Source organism: Sminthopsis crassicaudata, chromosome 6 (genome assembly GCF_048593235.1).
Source record: "Sminthopsis crassicaudata isolate SCR6 chromosome 6, ASM4859323v1, whole genome shotgun sequence".
Classification (NCBI taxonomy): Eukaryota; Metazoa; Chordata; class Mammalia; order Dasyuromorphia; family Dasyuridae; genus Sminthopsis; species Sminthopsis crassicaudata.
Genome location: NC_133622.1, coordinates 192,372,457 through 192,378,553, shown reverse-complemented (window position 1 = coordinate 192,378,553; position 6,097 = coordinate 192,372,457). Strand labels below are relative to the sequence as shown.

The window sequence follows — 6,097 nt, the reverse complement described above, 5'->3', positions numbered from 1 at the left end:
CATTACATGATCAGACTTGTCTCTCTTGGTCTTGACATTGAAAGCAATGCAGAGCAGCAGATGTAAATGCCAAATTTTTTCTAAAGTTCAAATTTGCCCTTGAGTTCCTTCCTCCCCTTTAAGCAATTCAGATTAATTGGTTAATTTTAGGTCACGTCTCCAGAATCTGCCTTCAAAATGAATGCTGCGACCCTGGTTTAGCTCCTTGCAGAAACTTCCTGTCTCGTTCCTGCCCAGTCTCTTTCTTTGTCTGAGTTTCCCATCTCTCTCCTTCTCCATTGACAGGAGGGCAGCCAGAAGTGATACCCAAGAAACCTTATTCCCCGTCCCCAAAATGGTGATAGCATCACTTTAACAAGGTTAATGATGAGGGATGGGGAGGGAAGCTCCTGAAGGAGACTCTTCTCTGAGACTGGCCAGTTTCATCTTCTTCTTGCTTAAATGTATTTGTTGAGTCTTGGACTTGGGTGTGAGAGGGTTGTAAGGGAAAGGGAACTGAGTTGAGGGAAAGTAAGTGAAGTTTGGGTGGGAAAAGGCCATTGTAATGGTGATGAACCGTGACTTGTTTAAATGCTCAGGGATTTAAGGTCCACAAAATGCTTTCTTCACCAGTATGCAGGTGGGTTTTTTTGTTTTGTTTTGTTTTGTTTTTTGGTCTTTGTGTCCCTAGCACAGGCAACAGTGCAAAGTGAGAGTATAATTCATGCTTTGCTGGAGGTGAGATGCATTTCTATAGCTGACTCACTCAAATGCAATCTCAGGGTGAAAGTCAGTCACCGATGGGAATTGCTATTGAACAAAAAGCTAATTAAATACCTGCGGTGTTCACTTTCTTTGTATCTAGACAAGGCTTTGAGTGATTGTCCCTTTCCCATCAGGAATGACTTTTTTACTAGGTCAATCTTCTCCCTGAGAGGTGTGTGTGTGTGGGGAACAAAAGGGGAGTTTTCAACAAGATTACTTTTGAAATTGCTTCTAGCTTCAAATCTATTTTACTTATAGCAAAGAGAAACCAAATTCCATGTGCTTATACTTGTGAGGATGGGGTTATGGACTAGACCCATTTATCAATAACTAAAGTACAAAGCTAGATTTGAAGGATAAGAAAAACAATAATTGTCATTTGTGGGGGACTCTAGTTACAATCTGGGCATCTAGATGGCATGATAGCGCATAGAGCATGGGGGTCTGGAGTCTGGAAGACTCATTTTCCTGAGTTTAAATGACCTCAGACAATTTACGTGGAGTCATTTAAGTCTATTTTCCTCAGTTTCCTCATCTGTAAAATAAGCTGGAGAAGGAAACGACAGATTACTCCAGCATCTCTACCAGGAAAACCCCAAATAAAAGATTCTGGGGACATAGCATAGAATTAATTAATTTATTTCTCACCTTAAAAATAACTACACAATGGCATGTGCCACATGTTGGATGGGAAGGGGGGGGAGAATCATTCATCTTAGAAAAACTCTAAGGTCAAGACAGGGAATTGTGGGGTATATTTATAGGATTTAGAATGAAGAGAAATATTAAATGATTTTATAATTGAACATAGTTTCCCCTCTGTATTTTGTGTGATGAAACTGAGGGTCACAAAGGTTAAGTCTGTAGCCATTCAAAGCAGGGCTTCTGATTCCAAATTCGGTGTTCTTTCCATGGTACCACACTGCCCTTTTGGGGGGCTGGTAAGTTATTTGTTTTGGTTGGAGTGGCTAGGTGGTAATTATGGATTGACTGGATGCACTCGAGGCTCAGGGCCATTGAGCACAAAATCCTTTCCAGTCCAATGATTAGAAACACATAAACCTGTGTGCTGGGAAGCTACCTCAGAGGCCATCTGGTTCAATACTGTCATTTTTCAGATGAAGAAATGGAATGATATTGAGCAAAGGCAGTTGAGTTGCGCAGTAGATTAGACTGCCCAGTCTGGGTTTTAATCTGGCTTCAGACACTTCCTTGTTGTGTGATCCTGGGCAAGTCACTTAACCCCAATTGCCTCAGGGGGAAAAAAAAGAAATGATGAGCAGGATGTTCTCAGAAAAACCTGGAAAAACTTCTATGAATTGATGTAAAGTGAAATGTACTATGTAAAAGTGACAGCAATATTTCAAGATGATCAACTGTGAATAACTTTGCTCTTCTCAGCATTACAATGATTCAAGGCATCTCTAGAGGACTTAAAATGAAAAATTCTACCCATATCTAGAGACAGAACTGATGGTGTCTGAATAAAGATTGAAGCTTACTTTAAGAAAAAAAAAAAAACAAAACTTTATTTTTCTTGAGGTCTTTTTTTCTTTTTTTTGGTGGGGTGTTTATGTTTTCTTTTACAACATGACTTCTATGGAAATATTTTGCATGATTACACATACATAATCTATATCAAATTACTTGCCTTCTCAGGGGAGAGGGGAGGAGGGAGGAAGGGAGAGAATCTGGAACTCATAGTTTTAAAAAACAAATGTTAAAAATTGTTTTTACATGTAACTGGGGAAAATAAAATACTAAATAAAATAAAAAAGAAACAGTTAAAATAAAATAATCACAATTCTTCAAATAAATATTGTTCTTTAAGGATTATTTTGAAAGAACCCTGTGAAGTGGATATACTTCTTAAAGTGGATGTTTCTTCTTACAGAGAAGCAAATCTAAGTTCAGAGAGAAGAAATTTGGCCAATTTCGTAGCTACTATTTGTCAGAACCGAAGCTTCAATTCAAGTCTCCCCAGTCCCATACCACACTGCTCTTTCTACCCCACCACACTGTGCAGGAGCCCTCTTGTGCTTGGCAGGTGAAGAGAGGCCATGGAAGACTGCAGTCTGGAAGAATAGATTAAGAATTGGGGCTGAAGGAAAATTTTTGGGATCATTCACTGGGGTTGAGGGAAAAGTCTCAGATCCAGGTTTTCTCTCCACAAAGATTGTTGGATATAGTGCAGCTACTCAATTTGATGTCAGGAACTCTTTACATTCAATTATTGGGGACCTGAAAGGGTTTTTGTTATATGGATTACATCTATGGATAGTTTACCATGTTAGAATTAAAGCTGATATATTTCCAAAATATTAATTTTAAATAAGCCCATTACATGCTAACATAAACCACACGTTTAACTTGAAAGATTATTACGTTTTCCAAAACAAACAATGTAACGAAAAGAATGACATTGTTGTACATATTTTTTGCCATGTCTGGCTTAGTGAGCGACAGTTAGATTCTCATATTTGCTTCTACATTCGATCTGTTGCTATGTGCTTTGCTTGAAATAAATGAAGAAATCTGGTCTCACACAGAGGTGGAGTTGGAAAATGGAGTATTTTTATAGTGAAATGACATCATAGAATTATGAACTTAGTTAAAGACCTCGAGGATCTGGGAATCCCACTTGGAGATCGCTGATAAGAGTGCTGGATATGGGTCAGAAACAGTCTAAAGCCGTCCTCTGCCATTTACTAGCAGGTCAAGTAATCTCCGTGACTCAGTTTCCTCATCTGTAAAAAGGAAATGATAATACATCTCATGTAACAGAGTTTCCTGCCCTCACTTCTGAGAGATGTATGTGAGGTACTCAGCAAGCCTTACAAGGGCTGCATTGGCTCCTTTCCTTTCTTTCCCCCCCCCCCCCCCCGTGATAGGGTTTTTGACTGAGAAAGGACCACTTTTAGTCCAAAGCCCCAGAGACTTTCCCAAAGTCATACACTTAAATTACTTAAAGTAACTGGAGGACCTAGTGTTCTTTCCAAACTTTCTCCTCTTCCTCCTCTTCCTCCTCCTCCTCTTCTTCCTTCCTCCTCCTCCTCTTCTTCCTTCCTCCTTCCTCCTCTTCCTTCCTCTTGCTCTTCCTCCTCCTCCTCTTCTTCCTCCTCCTCCTCTTCTTCCTTCCTCCTCCTCTTCTTCCTTCCTTCCTCCTCCTCCTCCTCCTCCTCCTCCTTTCTCTCTGACTCACAGGGCGCAGGAGGGAGCTATGGCCAGCTCTGGGCAGCAGGGGGTGACCTGCGCCTTTGCGCGGCACTGGGGGGACCCGCCGCGCGGTCCTCCCCGCTCTAGAAGGGTTAACCTGCGGGAGGGAGCGAGCCCGAGAGAAAGAGGGGAGGGGCGGCGCCTCCGGATTGGCGGAAAGTTTGGTAGCGGGCGGAGCAGGGCGGGCGCCGGGGCCGGGTCGCGCTCGGCCAGAGCCACAAAGCCCCGCGGGGAAGGTCGCTTCTGGCCGGCTGCGCGCCTCCGACTTCTCCCTGCTCTCTGCCCGCGTCTGCCCGGCGCCCCCCGCCCGGCCTGGCCCCTCTCCCCGGGCGCCCTCCTCGTCTCCCTCCCGGCGCTGCCGGACCCTCTCCCTCCACATCCCCGCCGCATCCGTGCCGGGGCCGGCAGCGCGGGGAGCCGGGCCCGCGGGCTGGGCAGGGCAGGGCTGGGCAGGGCACCGTGGCCGGTGCGTGCGTGCGTGTCTGCGGTCCGCAGGAGCCCCCGGCCCGCCCGCGAGCCCTCGCACCTAGTCGGCGCTCTCGGGCCGTGGTACTGCGGCGCCCGGCGGCGCCCGAGCCCGACAGAGCCCCGGGGCTGGCCGGGGGCGCCGCGGCCGGGGCCCCGCAGGTATCTCTGGGCGCGCCCGGGGGCTCCTGCCCTCCGCCTGCCCCGCCCCGCCCCGTCCCGTCCCCACCCCCCTCCGGGGAGGAGCTGGGCTCCCGCCGCCGCTGCCTCCGCCCCCTCGGACCCGGCCCCCGCTCCGGCCCCGGCCCCGCGGGAGGGAAAGGCAGGCAGGCCGGCGGCGAGCGAGGGACGGAGAGCGCCAGGTAGCGAGTGCCCCCGCTGCGCCGCCCCTCGCCTCGGCTCGCCCCGCCTGCCTCAGCCGTGCTCCGGAGGGCGGAAGAACCGGGGCTACAATGAGGAGCTTGCCGCCCGCAGAGAGACACTGAGGAGCCCGAACTTGCGGCGAAAAGGGTGGGAGGAAGTCCCAGGAATGACCGGGGACGGACGCCCGGGAGGGAGTCTGTGAGCCGCGGAGCGGGCGTTCCGGGAGCTGAGGTGAGTCCCCACCCCCCTCCACGCCGCTCTGTGGCTCGGGGGTCCCCGTCCGGGCAGGGTAATCCCTTCTGCGGTCGGGGGAGCTCGGCTCGCCCCCGATCCCTGACGCTTCTCCGTGCTCCGCAGTCCCGGGCAGCCTCTGGGCCGGGGAGAAGCTCCGGGTTGTTCTGCAGCCAGGCAGGTGCCCTCTTGTCAATGGGAAGGAGTTCTCCGGGACCCCCGAGCAGAAGTGCTCCTTGGTTTGTGGGGGCTTCCGATGCTCTCGGAATTCCTCCCCTAAATGAGGATTTTTGATTCTTGGTGGGAGGTCTCCCTCGGTCACTAGGGATGAGAGGTTCATTTTCCCTGCTTCAGGCAGGCTCGGGTCTCAGCCAGTGGTCTGGGCTCTCCCCTAGTGCCTCCCTTCCCATCACGGAGACCCCCGGCTTTCCCCACATAAATGAGCACCTCAGGCCGCGGCTGATGGCAGGTGGTTCCGGCCCAGAGACTGGGAAAGGCCGGGGAGCCCTTCGGGCGGCGATTGCCCGAGCCCCGGGGAGAAAGGTACCGGGCAGATCAGCCTCCTGTTTTGGGGAAAGGCAGAGTCTGCCCGTGTTCTTGCTCCTGGCCGCTTTGTGATTCCCAGCTTCAGCTCCCCACCGTAACACACAAAGTGTCCGCTCGGGTCTCCTTCCTAAAGAGAGTCAGCTCCAACGTGCTGCCTCGTTGTGGGGGTGGAGGGTTGGTGAATGGGGGCGGTGATAACCCAAGCCTTGTAAATAAGTAGTCGTGGTCAGTGGTCACTTTTTTAGTGAGGAGTATTTCTTTAAGGGTACAGCATGGTCTGGGGGCTGTAACCGTGACCTCTTCAGGGGGTCTCCCCAGTTCTTCAGGAACTGCTCCTGATTTTCCCAGTAACAGTGTGTGTGTGTGTGTGTGTGTGTGTGTGTGTGTGTGTGTGTGTGTGTGTGTGTGTGTGACTAAGGAAATCCACTTTCTTCACACATGCCGAGGTCACACTGAGCCAGCTTGTTCTCCCCCAGGTTAGGGATCTCCACCGTAATTTTTTTTTTTTAACCCACCTTTTCCAGCTCCCTCC

The 6,097-nt window shown here is 49.9% G+C and overlaps 1 protein-coding gene across 1 annotated transcript in view; it reads left to right on the top strand.

Annotated features, from left to right (window-relative positions):
- The first annotated feature begins 4,704 nt into the window (after positions 1–4,704).
- FGFRL1 (fibroblast growth factor receptor like 1) overlaps positions 4,705–6,097 on the top strand; it is a 129,303-nt gene continuing 127,910 nt past the window's right edge. Inside the window, exon 1 of the mRNA XM_074276865.1 lies at positions 4,705–5,019. The gene's annotated coding sequence lies outside the window, so the exon portion shown is untranslated. The remainder of the gene's footprint in view (positions 5,020–6,097) is intronic.